The sequence below is a fragment of the Chelonia mydas genome, chromosome 3 (assembly GCF_015237465.2).
Source record: "Chelonia mydas isolate rCheMyd1 chromosome 3, rCheMyd1.pri.v2, whole genome shotgun sequence".
Taxonomy (NCBI): Eukaryota; Metazoa; Chordata; order Testudines; family Cheloniidae; genus Chelonia; species Chelonia mydas.
In genome coordinates, this window is record NC_057851.1 from 45608405 (window position 1) to 45620236 (window position 11832).

An 11832-nucleotide genomic window follows, 5' to 3' on the forward strand; every position below is an offset into this window, starting at 1 on the left:
GACAATAAATGATAAAACGCAGACAGGAGTAAAGGTCACAGGGTCAAAATCAGGGAACCAGAAGGGAACACCAAGCAGAAAACCCCAGACAACACCCACTGCTCTTCAAAAGGCATCCAGGGAGCCAGTGGCGGTGGCCCAAAGGAAATCTGCCCAGATACGTGACTTAAGGGAGGAGTGGAAATAGGTCCCGTGGTCACAGAGAAGCTCCCTGTCCAACATCCTTCTCCTGGTATGATGGATGGCCACTTTCGCCAATGCCAGGAGGAGACTGATGAGGTGACCTCGTGACTTCATGGGGCAACGGATGGCGTGTGCAAATATCAGGAGGTATTGGAGAAGTTCAGCCAGAACCTAAGGAGAAGGTTCTGTAGAAGCTGGAAAAGGGGCTGCACCTGGCACACTCAAGGTAGATGTGTACCAGGGTCTCCCTTTCACTGCAGAAGGCGCAAGTGTTGGGGAGGGGGCCGAACTGCACCAGGTACTCGCCCGTGCTCATGGCTCCATGAGGGAGCTGCCAACTAATATCTCTTGTGGGCCAGGGGGTCAGGATGAAATACAGACTGGCCCACCATGCTTCCTCACCTCTCACAGGTGGTAGGGAGATCCCACCACTTGGTGTTGGGGTGGGACACGAGGGTGAGGAAATGAAGGGCATGGAGCACGAGTACATACAGTTGTTTCCTTCTCACAGTTCATAAATGGACCAGTTGCAGGTCGCACAGCCAGCTCGTGTGATTTGGAGATGATGACCAGGGGGGCTCACAGGGAAGGGCCCAATGGTGAGGTCTGGAGGGCCAAGGGTGAGGGACGGGTGGGAAGCACCCTCCTGCAAGACCAGCTTGAAGAAGGTCCATGAGGCAGGCTGTAAGCCCGCCCTCGCCTCCTGGAGTATACGCTGGGGGACACGAGGGGTGGAAAGCCCCATGCACTGCTGAGCACCAAGGGGTCCACCCAGGCCCACTAGTCATAGTCCAAGAGATCTCTGATACTGGTGGTATCTGCCAGGACCAACCTCCCAGACACTGAGGGGGGGACCCTGCCACCTGCCCACCAAGTTGTGTAGCAGGGGCTTCATAAGGAGATCTCCCACCTTGGTGGCTGCCATGGACTGGTCACCAAGACCAGCTTCCAGGCCTGGAGGAGGTCCTGATAGAAGACCGGCAGCTTGGAAAGGTCTTGCAGAAGACCCCTCGGATGGAGGTAGAGCTGCCGGTCGTAACAGAGCCATCGGAGGTGTAGGAGAAAGGCGTGTGCCAGCGCACTCCACGCCAGACGACCTGCACCATAAAGGACCTCTGCAGGGCCTGGAGGCAGAAGACATGGACCTGACTGTGGAGGCAGAGCAGGCCCTGTCCCCCCTCCTCTGGGGGGAGAGGGGGAGTTATGGCAGCTGAGTGGGCAGCCATGGTCTGGCTATGGGCTTGCCTAACATCTGCCCACCCTGTCAATCCAGCTGATTTAGAGTGCAAGCTTCTCCCCATTGGCCCTGGAGTGAGTCCTGATTTCTTTTTGGCCCTTCCCCTTTCTTCTGGTATTGGGAGAGTGTGACACGATCCCAGGGTGCAAACTGGACTGTGGGAAAGCGGAGACCTCCAAAACCAACCAGCCTGGGGTATCCCTCACACTGTGATGCTAATGTCAAGCTACAAGCCTCTGACAGGCACTGTACTTACACAGCCATCCACAGGCAGGGACACACCCAACTATGTTACATGAATGGTCTCCCAGCCGCACATGAATCATCAATAGGGAGGCTCCAGCCTATTGCCCCCAGCTGCAGCCCTACATCCATCTTACACTGGTCAGAAGCCTGACATAAAGACAGGCATAAAGGTCAGAGTTACCTTAAGAAAATAAAAAATAAATACGCTTTCCAAATCCTAAATTTAGTCTAAGCAAGCGTTGAATTTAACAGCTTTTTTCACCCTGACAGATGGTACAAGCAAGTTACAGTTCCTCAATACACAGATGGGGACTATCTTCCAGCCTGGGACCAAACTTCCCCAGTCATAGGCTGTGGTGGGGTGGCTGCTCTACACAGGGAGAAGAAGGGGTTAAAATCAGCACCAGGGAGACTGTGCAGAACCCATAAATCAGGAAAGGGTTTATTGATCCCACCAACAGGGGGAAGGCTCGCTGGAGCAGCCAATCAGGGCCATATATAAAGGGCTGCTCAGCAAAGCAGAAGGGAGTCTCTCTCTGGAAGGGAAGGGAGGAGGACTGAGGGAGAGAGAGGGAAAGGGAGGGAGAGAGAGACAAACACGAACACGCAGCAGGTAGGAGGAGGGTAGTAGATGCATTGACCTCACTGATCTCATTTACTTAGCTATACCCTTTTCTCCCTGGCCTAATCTAACATCCTTATGGTCAGGCTCATAGGTGCCAAATCTGTGGATGCTCTGGGGCTGGAGCACCCACGAAAAAAAAAATCAGCTCCTCCCATTCCCGCCCCCACCAGTGCCTTCTGCCCACTGCCGAACAGCTGATCAGCGGTGGGCAAGAGGCACTGGGGAGGGAGGGGGAAGAGCAGGTGCAGGAAGAGATGGAGCGAGGGCGAAACATGCTCAGGGAGGGGGGCAGAATGGGAGTGGAGCCTCGGGGCAGAGTGGGGGTGGAGTGGGGGGGCAGGGCCTCGGGGCAGAGTCGGGGAGAAGCATCCCCAGGGAAAGCAGAAAGTTGGTGCCTTTGGTCAGGCTTACATTTGGGCCTGTTATTTCCCCATAGATGAGCAGTTATTTCACTGAGGTTTGGTTAATGAATTCTCCCCAGTTCTCAACTCAGTCTCCATAGAAATGTCTAGCTAAGGTATTTTGCTAACTGCCAAGGATCTAACTTTGTAGACACATAGCTATATTAAAGCCTCCAGCTGAACAGAGCTTCTCCCCAGCTCCTCTAACTAGAGCAGCATTCCTCTCCTCCAAAGAGACAACAACTAGCAGGAGAAATTTAGGGGCAGGATCCAAGAATCCATGCTCATATTACTAATGCTACCTAAATTGTTGTATTCAGAGAATCTCGGTGGGAGATAGAATAGATGGACGGATTTCCTGCCAGCCATTACGATTTCCCTGCTGTCTCCTTTGATTGGGATATGGTGGCCTTAAAACCACATTGCTGGTCCCCTGATGTAATGTGCAGGATTGCCTTCTTTCTGGAACTTTGCAGAAGGGGAGCTGTGACTTGCCAGCTGACATACCACTCCTCTTGGTAATTGCAGAGGTACAAAAGCCACTTTTCCCACATTTGCTTTGCACCAGTTCTGCACTGAATCAGTTGGGAGGTATGCAGCAGAAGTGGTGAGTCGGTGTCCAAATCCAATTGGTTGCCGAGATGGGCCAAACAACCAAGTTCAGATCTACAGCCAAGCTTTTCCAAAGATCAAAGGGGTTTAGATGTCTAGTTTGTACTCTAGTTATCTATCTAGATGGCGCTTATCAACATAATATCAGCACTCTATAATCATTGGTGGATTTAACCGTCACACCGTCCCTGTGAGGGAGTGGGATACTATTCCCTTTTTATAAATGGATTACGAATACAGACTAACACGGCTGCAACTCTAAAACCTGTCATGAGGCAAAAGGGAAGATCAACTAACTTGCCCAAGGACCCACAGGAATTCTGCGGCTGAATCAGGAATAGAACTCCTGACTCCCATTCCAGTGCCACACCCACTTTCCTATTTTATGCACATTACACATGAATAATATGTGAAAAAGGGACAGTCTCCATTCATTCAAAACCACTATATATCTGGAAGGTATAACCCTAACTCGCACCTTGTTTTCATCAGTTCAAGAAATCCATCTCCATGCTTGCTGCTATGACGACTTCCAGAAAGATCAAAGAATGATAAAATCAAACTATAAAAAGATTTTGGCATTTTTCGCTTTCATCCATTGTTAAAATATTTTAGGGTACGACACACCTAGCAGCAATTACTGTCAACTTCCAGCAAGATTTAAATTCTACACACTTTCTTCCTGGGAGAGCAGATTCCTTAGCATGAAGCCCCTAATAGGGTTGCTGCTGCGACAGCTGTTCACTCTTCCCCTGCATTACATGAATCAAGCATCCTCTGTGACCATGTAATCAATTAGCACCGAACAGAATATTTCAGATCTCTCTGGCTCCTTGTCATGAGTGACATCTTTCACTTTAGACCTCAATTTACCACTCTCCTAAACACACCTAGTGTTACGTTGCTTTTATTATTGGATATTATCTACAGCAAAAAACACAATCGTGAAACTTGATAGAAAATTATTATGCTACAGAAATTAAGCCCACATAATTTTGAGGCTCCTGATTTATGTTTTCATTTTGAGTGCCTGCCCTGCATTGTATGACCTTGGCAGTTTGACAGGTGCAGTATGATTTTAATTAATCTCTTGAATTTTAACATTCAAAGTTAAAATAACAAACTCTGTTCCCAGAATTATTATATCTGCCAATAGACGGGAGAGTGTTCCCTTGTTCCTCAAGCCACTTGTCTGAATAAGAGATAAAAAGAAATTAAAATATAGAGACAATCTGAAAACTTTGCTCAAGTAAAGGGTCACTAATCTACCTTTCTAGCAGCAATAGATACAAAAGGAATAACTTTACTGAAACAAGTATCTCAGATGGGACTCCTTGCAGAAGGTTAAAAACAAAGATCAAAGTACCATTGGTACCATTTGGATGGGCAGTCAAGCAGCAGTTAGAAGTAATCTCCTTCCCTCTGAAATTTGCTAGTTCCCCACAACCAACCTTTCCTTTCATTCACATAAAATTCACGTCACCTTTCCTTCCAAATAGCTGCACTGCGCCTCACCCCCTTCTCAATAGCTGGTGCCACTTCCGTTTTTTCCTCTCTGCACACTACCGCATCACTCCTGTTCCTTTGTTAACTGCTTACCCTTCCTTCTCCAATGGCTTTCCCAGTCTTCCTCTCTGTCCAAAGATCGTAGCCTCTCCTACTGCTCGCTGCATCAGGGGCAGATGCCTTGCAAAGAACCGGAGCCAACTTTTCTCTATGCTCCCCTGCTTCAAAGCAATCACTTCTGGAAGCGGAGTGATAGGGGCCAGGAAACCTTCCGCATGAACTCATCCTCTCTGTTTTTCCCCCTTCCTCTCTCTCCAGCATAGGTGAGCCAAAGAGACTGAGATGGGTGGCTCCTGGAGCCTTACTTTGGAACTTCCTCCTGCTATACAGCAGCTCCCAGCTGCATTGCCCTTAGCTACATGCTCTCAAATATCACAATGGCAGCAGCAGTAGGCATTATGCCCTTGCAGAATGGCCACATGTCCCTAGATAAAGCTGTTTACTTCAGTGAATCACACCAAGTTTGAATTTCATCTGAACAGATAGAATTGTCCCGGTGTTTTTAGTAGGCCTTATCATATTCATGTATCTCAAGACATTAACAACAATAGCATGGCACGATCAAAGAAAGATGACAGTCATTTTTAGTCCTTAGGTCTTTCTGTATTGTGGAATATATCTTTTCTACATACTTACAGAAGGACTTACACACACATTGGTCTGATATTTGTCTGCTAAGCAAAGAGTATATTTGTCCATGGTATGAATGTTCCAAATCTACTGAATCCATTCACCCGTAGCAGGCAGCACTTCTTCCTGTTTGTTATCTTGTTCCAAAATACAATCTAATGCCTACTTCAGCTAATCTTAAAATAGTGCGATGAACGGAAAAGGATCTGCTCAGATCTCAAAATTATTCAAGGTGTTTTCCAATGTTGTCCCACTAGAGGGCACCAAAGGATTTTACAAAGAGCTTCCTTATTCAGTTACTGTTACTTCGTCTCTCAACAAATGCTAAAAGCTTGAAAGAGTTAAATCCTTTTTTGTTTGGTTTATGTGATTGTTTGGTCTTTTTTGAAATTAGAAGTACCCTTTTTAGGATATTTAAGGCTATTTTCACATACAGAGATTATACCTTAAAAAGTAATATTTTCTGCATAAATAATTTTGTGGCATTCCCATTTTTCATAATTGATGACAATCAATATATGAGTTGTGGGGAGGGTGGTAAAGTGCTACCCAGCAGCAGCCAATTAGCATCCTTGTTGAGGAAAACTTGCTTTTAATTGAGCAGTGGTACATATCCAATAGCATCTCTCCACCACAGCAGTACTGGCTCACAGATCAACTTACATCAATCACATGCTATGAGGATATGTTATCTCAGCTTTTGTTTAATAGAAAAGGGAGTTTGAACAACATTAATAAGACATTTTGAAGTCTGTGACCTAGAATAGAAGCCATGTTTAAAGCACATTATTATGACATTATGCTGTTTGTACAAGACTCTTTTGTATAATTCTATTCTAAAATAATATGAATTACTTTAATATTATGTCTCATGGAAAGTACAGCTAAGGGTCATCCACAAATGAAATAAGTAGTGTGAGGGGTGGAATACAAGATCATTATTTCTGAAATCATAAAAAATTTCTAACTGAGGACTGTGTGTGTGTTGACTTTTTATCTAATGTTTTGGGCTGTTTTCCTGGAAATGAGCTTTCCTACAGATTTCTTTGGGGACACTAAAGCAGCAGACAGAACAAAAGAGGCACAACATGGTTTAAAGTCAGGGAAGGAGCAAAGAAAGGCTGCATTCTGCCCCAGCATCTGTTCATTCTTTATACTGAGATGGTAATACCTACAAACTGTGGAATTCAAATTGGCCGAGAAGGGCAACGGATGCCATAATCATTGGGTTGAGGAGGATACTGCCTTTACAACTGAGTTTTATAAGGCACATCAAGACCTCCTAATGAAAAGATCTCGAGCAAGCTTAGATTTTGAACTCCGTGAATGAGAAAGATAAAAAAAAACTTAAATTAGAAAATTTGGGTGTCACTGATATGCAGAGTTTCATCAGCAAATAGTTCAAAGGGATAAATGCTAAGGAAGTGATAATAGGATTATACCATATTTGACTGGGTCATACAGTACAGTGGAGAACACAGGACACAGCAACCCATCAATCTTACAATTGGTACTATAAGGAAGAAGCCTCATTTACAAGTCCTAGTAATACCACACAGTAGCTTCCATACATATAACTCTACCAATCAGCCCAGAAGTGAAAGATTTTTATTATACCTTTCAGAGTAGCAGCCGTGTTAGTCTGTATTTGCAAAAAGAAAAGGATGCATCCGATGAAGTGAGCTGTAGCTCACGAAAGCTTATGCTCAAATAAATTGGTTAGTCTATAAGGTGCCACCAGTACTCCTTTTCTTTTTATTATACCTTGTACAAAGATATTGGCAGCTGCTAGAATCAGCAGAAGCTGGAATACAGATAGGAAAGTATAGAAAGGGATTGGAAAATGGACCTGCAGTGCAGAGAGGAGAGAAACTAACCCACACAAGTGAGGTATGCCACGGTATGGTGGGATTCTCCTGTTGCTCCACGTTGCATGGAACTGCAGTTTAACTGTTGCTGGCTCACTGAGACAAGGTGGGTGAGCTAATGTCTATTATTGGACCACCTCATCTTCCGTTGGTGAGACGGACAAGCTTTTGAGCTACACAGAGCTCTTCTTCAGGTCTGAGAAAGGTCTTGGGACCAACATGGCTACGACGACACTGCTGACTCACTGAGGCTCTCAAAGCTCATTCAGTTGCACCCTCCTGAATGCAAAGGAAGTAGGACTAACCCTCTGTTAGAGGGAGTTAGGCTCCAAGAACAGCCAGGCCTATGCTTATGCTGTTATCATGGGATTCCTTTTCTGCTAATAGAGACCCCAGGAGAGGTGACATTTTGACTCTACTACATGTCAGTAGTTTTTATTTTGAACTGCGTGGATACTCTGCATGTTTACAAAGTAAATTAACATAAGAACAGCCATACTGGGTCAAACCAAAGGTCCATCTAGCCCAGTATCCTGTCTTCCAACAGGGACCAATGCCACGTGCCCCAGAGGGAATGAACAGAACAGGAAACCATCAAGTGAACCATCCCCTCTTGCCCATTCCCAGCTTCTGGTGCTCAAGAAGAAATGCTCACCTGAATAGAATATGACTGCATATAAAAACACCTGTAGTATATACCAGGTCTAGTAGTGCTTCGTATATAGTATGTATTCTGCTTTATGTGTGCATGCCTGTTAGAGATGGAATGTTAGTTTCATTAACACGTGCCACTGGAAATGCAGCTACAGGAAATACAGTCTCCTCAAGAAGCTGTGATCCCCCATTGGGACAAGCATCCCACACTGATACCAGAATGGAAATCTTGCAAGGTAAGAGTACCCGTGCTCACCGTACTGTGTGGAAAGATACCAACTAAGGGAACTGGCAATGACCATGCCACCTTTTGGAAGACTGTACACACTATCACTGCAGAATAGGAATGAGAAACAAGTGACCTGTATAATGCATTCTACCCACCCCCAGCCTTGAGAGGAGAAAAGGATAACTAGCATCTTTGGTGTAACATGGTGTAAAGAGGAATGGATGTAATGTGCAACCCTTTGATCTCATGTGCTGTACAGCAAATGAGATGATTGGCTTCTGCATACATATGGTACCTCTTACACTGCATTTCTCTTGGTGAACAAGCTTTACCAATTATGTCTTTTTTCAGAGTAGCAGCCGTGTTAGTCTGTATCTGCAAAAAGAACAGGAGGACTTGTTGCACCTTAGAGACTAACAAATTTATTTGAGCATAAGTTTTCGTGGGCTACAGCCCACTTCATCGGATGTATAGAATGGAACATATAGTAAGAAGAGATATAAATACAGAGAACATGAAAAGATGGAGTAAGAGTGATTGAATCTATTTCCTCATGCTAAGTATCCTCACATCTTCCTGTCAACTGGCTAAATGGGCCATCTTGATTATCTCTACAAAAGCTTTTTTCTCCTGCTGATAATTGCTCATCTTAATTAGCCTCTTACTCCACCTTTTCATGTTCTGTATTTTTATATATATATCTTCTTACTATATGTTCCATTCTATGCATCTGATGAAGTGAGCTGTAGCTCACGAAAGCTTATGCTCAAATAAATTTGTTAGTCTCTAAGGTGCCACAAGTACTCCTGTTCTTTTTGCAATTATGTCTTTTCACTCAATCACTTCTTGGCACCTTTTAACTTTTCCCCTTTGTATAGCCTTTAAGGAGGAGCCTTTGAGGAGGAAAAAGTAAAAATAAAAAAATACAACAGATGTAGAAATGCACCCTGGAACAAATGCTTTAAGACTCCCCAAGATTCTTTTGCTCACAAAGCTCATGTGCACAATATTGGCACAACTTACTGTAGCCATGTGGAAGCCTGTGAGATGTACATTAGAGTATATCAACATTTCATTTAATTTTTTAATCACTTTAAAATCACATTTTTAGGCCTGGCTCAGCACTAACATTAAGAGCATGGAGTGTCTTTGATGACATAATGTAAGCATGTGGGACTCACCCCTGCAGTGCCTCCTGCTGGTTTCCTGGGAATTAGCTCTACTTCCAGCCTTGGAGCATCCTCTGCAGGCCAGTGTCCCACTTAGGCCAGGCCCCTGTGTCCCTCCCAGACCTGGTGCCCCTTGTACGCTGGGGTGCTGCCCCCTGGCAGTAACCCCTCACTTGCAGGGTCTCCCCACCCAGGGGAATCCCCACCTCACCTCAATCTTTGGCTACTGCCCAGTCACTATCTAGCCCCCATTCACTGGGGCTGACTGCAGTATATAAGCCACGCATCACAGGCAAGGGGGGTTTGGACCTGCTGCCTCTGCCTACCCGCAGGCTGTCCCCTGCAACCCCAGCACCTAACTGGCCTTCAACTAGGCCACAGCCAGGGGGCTTTCCAGGCCAGAGCTCCCCAGCTGCCTTGGCCTTCCCTCAGCCCTGCTCCACTCTTGGCACTTGGCTAGACTCCCCAGCAACCAGGCCCTTCTCTCTACAGGCAGAGAGAGTCTGTTTGGACTCCTGGCTCATAGCCTCTTACAGGGGCCAGCTGGCCCTGATTGGGGCATGGACCCAGGTGTTGCTGCCTTCCCCAATCAGCCCAGGCTTCTTGTCCCCAGCCACAGCGCTCTCTGGGGCTGTTCTAAGCCCCTCAGGGCAGGAGTGGGTGTCACCCCGCTACACATACTAAGACTAAAACTAAGGATGTTTTTTGAGCCTGGCTAGAATCAGGCCAGAGCAAGACAAGCAAAGGTGAAAAGAAGATACTGCAGAAACACAATACCTTCTAGAAAAGGAATGAGATCTGCGCTTGTGAAGCAAAAACCTGATCAAAAACCCAGTTGTGGGCAATATCACAAAAAGCGCTCTCTTGTATTCAGGATACTGGCCTTTGCTCAGCTCCAACTAGACAGCAGGTTGAAAACAAAGGGAGAATTCCTTTCATATGAGGCAAACTGGCAAGAGGAATTGAGCTCATGCAGAGGAGTTAAATCTGAAATACCCCCCCAAAAGCAAAAACACTAGTTTCTTCCAGATGAGTATTTCCATTACTTAGCTAGTGGAAAATGTTTCACAGCTAGTAAAAGAATGTGCTGTTTTCTACTATTTATGAAGTTATATTGATTGTAGGAACATTTCAAAAACCTTGAATTATTGTCATTGGGGGATTTACAGGGTAAGAAAGACTGGCTAGAGCAACAATATTATTACTAATAATCAGCAGCATTTTTAAATACTGGAAATGTATAAGAGACAAATACAAAGCCAGTCCCTGCCTCAAACAGATTATTACACTCTTCAATATAGACACACAGATCACAAGCTGAACTGGGGAAGACAAGCTTTATTCTGGTATTAATTCTAAACTTTTGAGTGCTTGACTTAATGAAGTTATTTAACACAGTTTTATGTGTAATTTCCTAGGTTTTTAAAGAAGCAAACTGAAAATAACACAAATTCCATCACGTGACATCATATTGACACCCACATAGGTCATCAGCAGAGTTACAACCTTAGATCCACTGCGTGGTCATCTGTCATTTCAACTAATGGAGTGATTGGGTGTCATCCTCTATATGGACCAACACTACAAGGGGATGAAACACACACTTTGCCAGTGGATTTCATAGATATTTGCTGACAGCAGAGGAATGGCGAAATTCAGGAACCTTGAGTTCTACTCCAGGCTCTGCAGGGGAATGTGCTCAAGTGGACACAGACTCTTCTGCCCCTTCCCCCCAAGTTTACATGCATTCTGACCCAGCCCTAGTTCCTTGTCCCAGTCCCATTCTCCTTGCATATCCAATCCTGGTCTCCACAACTCAGGCTTCTCCACCAAGGCCCAGTCTCCTTGCCCAGCCAATCCCAGACACCCCCTTCACCCCACCCAGCCTTTGGCTAACTGTCAAAGTCCCAACCTCCCTGTCCACAAATCTAGTCTCAATCTATTGGCCCAGCACATTCCCCCCAAAACTTTGTCCCCAGCCTTCATGTCCAGCCAGGCCTAGTTACCCACTCCAAGCTCCTCATCTGATCCCTCTCTCCTCTCCCTCTGCAAACTGTTCCCAGTGCTACATTCCCTTTCAGGGTTCCTCGTCCAATCTTTCTCCTTCCCCACTCCTCCTTTGCTCCTTGTCCTAGTCTCTTCTCATGTCTGTCTCCTCTCTTCTCTGTCCTTGTTTCCCAAAACACGATGGCTCCTAATCTCAGCTAGTCCCAGTCACCCCACCTCCACCCAGCTCCTTGTAAGATCACAGCGTTTCCTCTCAGCAACTGTCCCCCTGTTTCTCTTACCAGTTCCCAGATCTAGTCTCCCCTCTGGCTCCCATATAACCTGACATAGCATTATCGTGCACTACTACTCTGGACACTACTTGAAAAGATAGGATGCCCACCAACCTTGTTAAGTCTTATATGT

General features: G+C 45.6%; 1 protein-coding gene across 1 annotated transcript in view; it reads right to left on the reverse strand.

The window, feature by feature from the left end:
* The window catches only part of LOC114018264 (collagen alpha-1(IX) chain-like), a 65416-nt gene extending 55491 nt beyond the window's left edge, over window positions 1-9925 (reverse strand). The window contains exon 1 of the mRNA XM_043542396.1: window positions 9433-9925. The gene's annotated coding sequence lies outside the window, so the exon portion shown is untranslated. The remainder of the gene's footprint in view (window positions 1-9432) is intronic.
* Between the last annotated feature and the right edge of the window lie 1907 nt (window positions 9926-11832).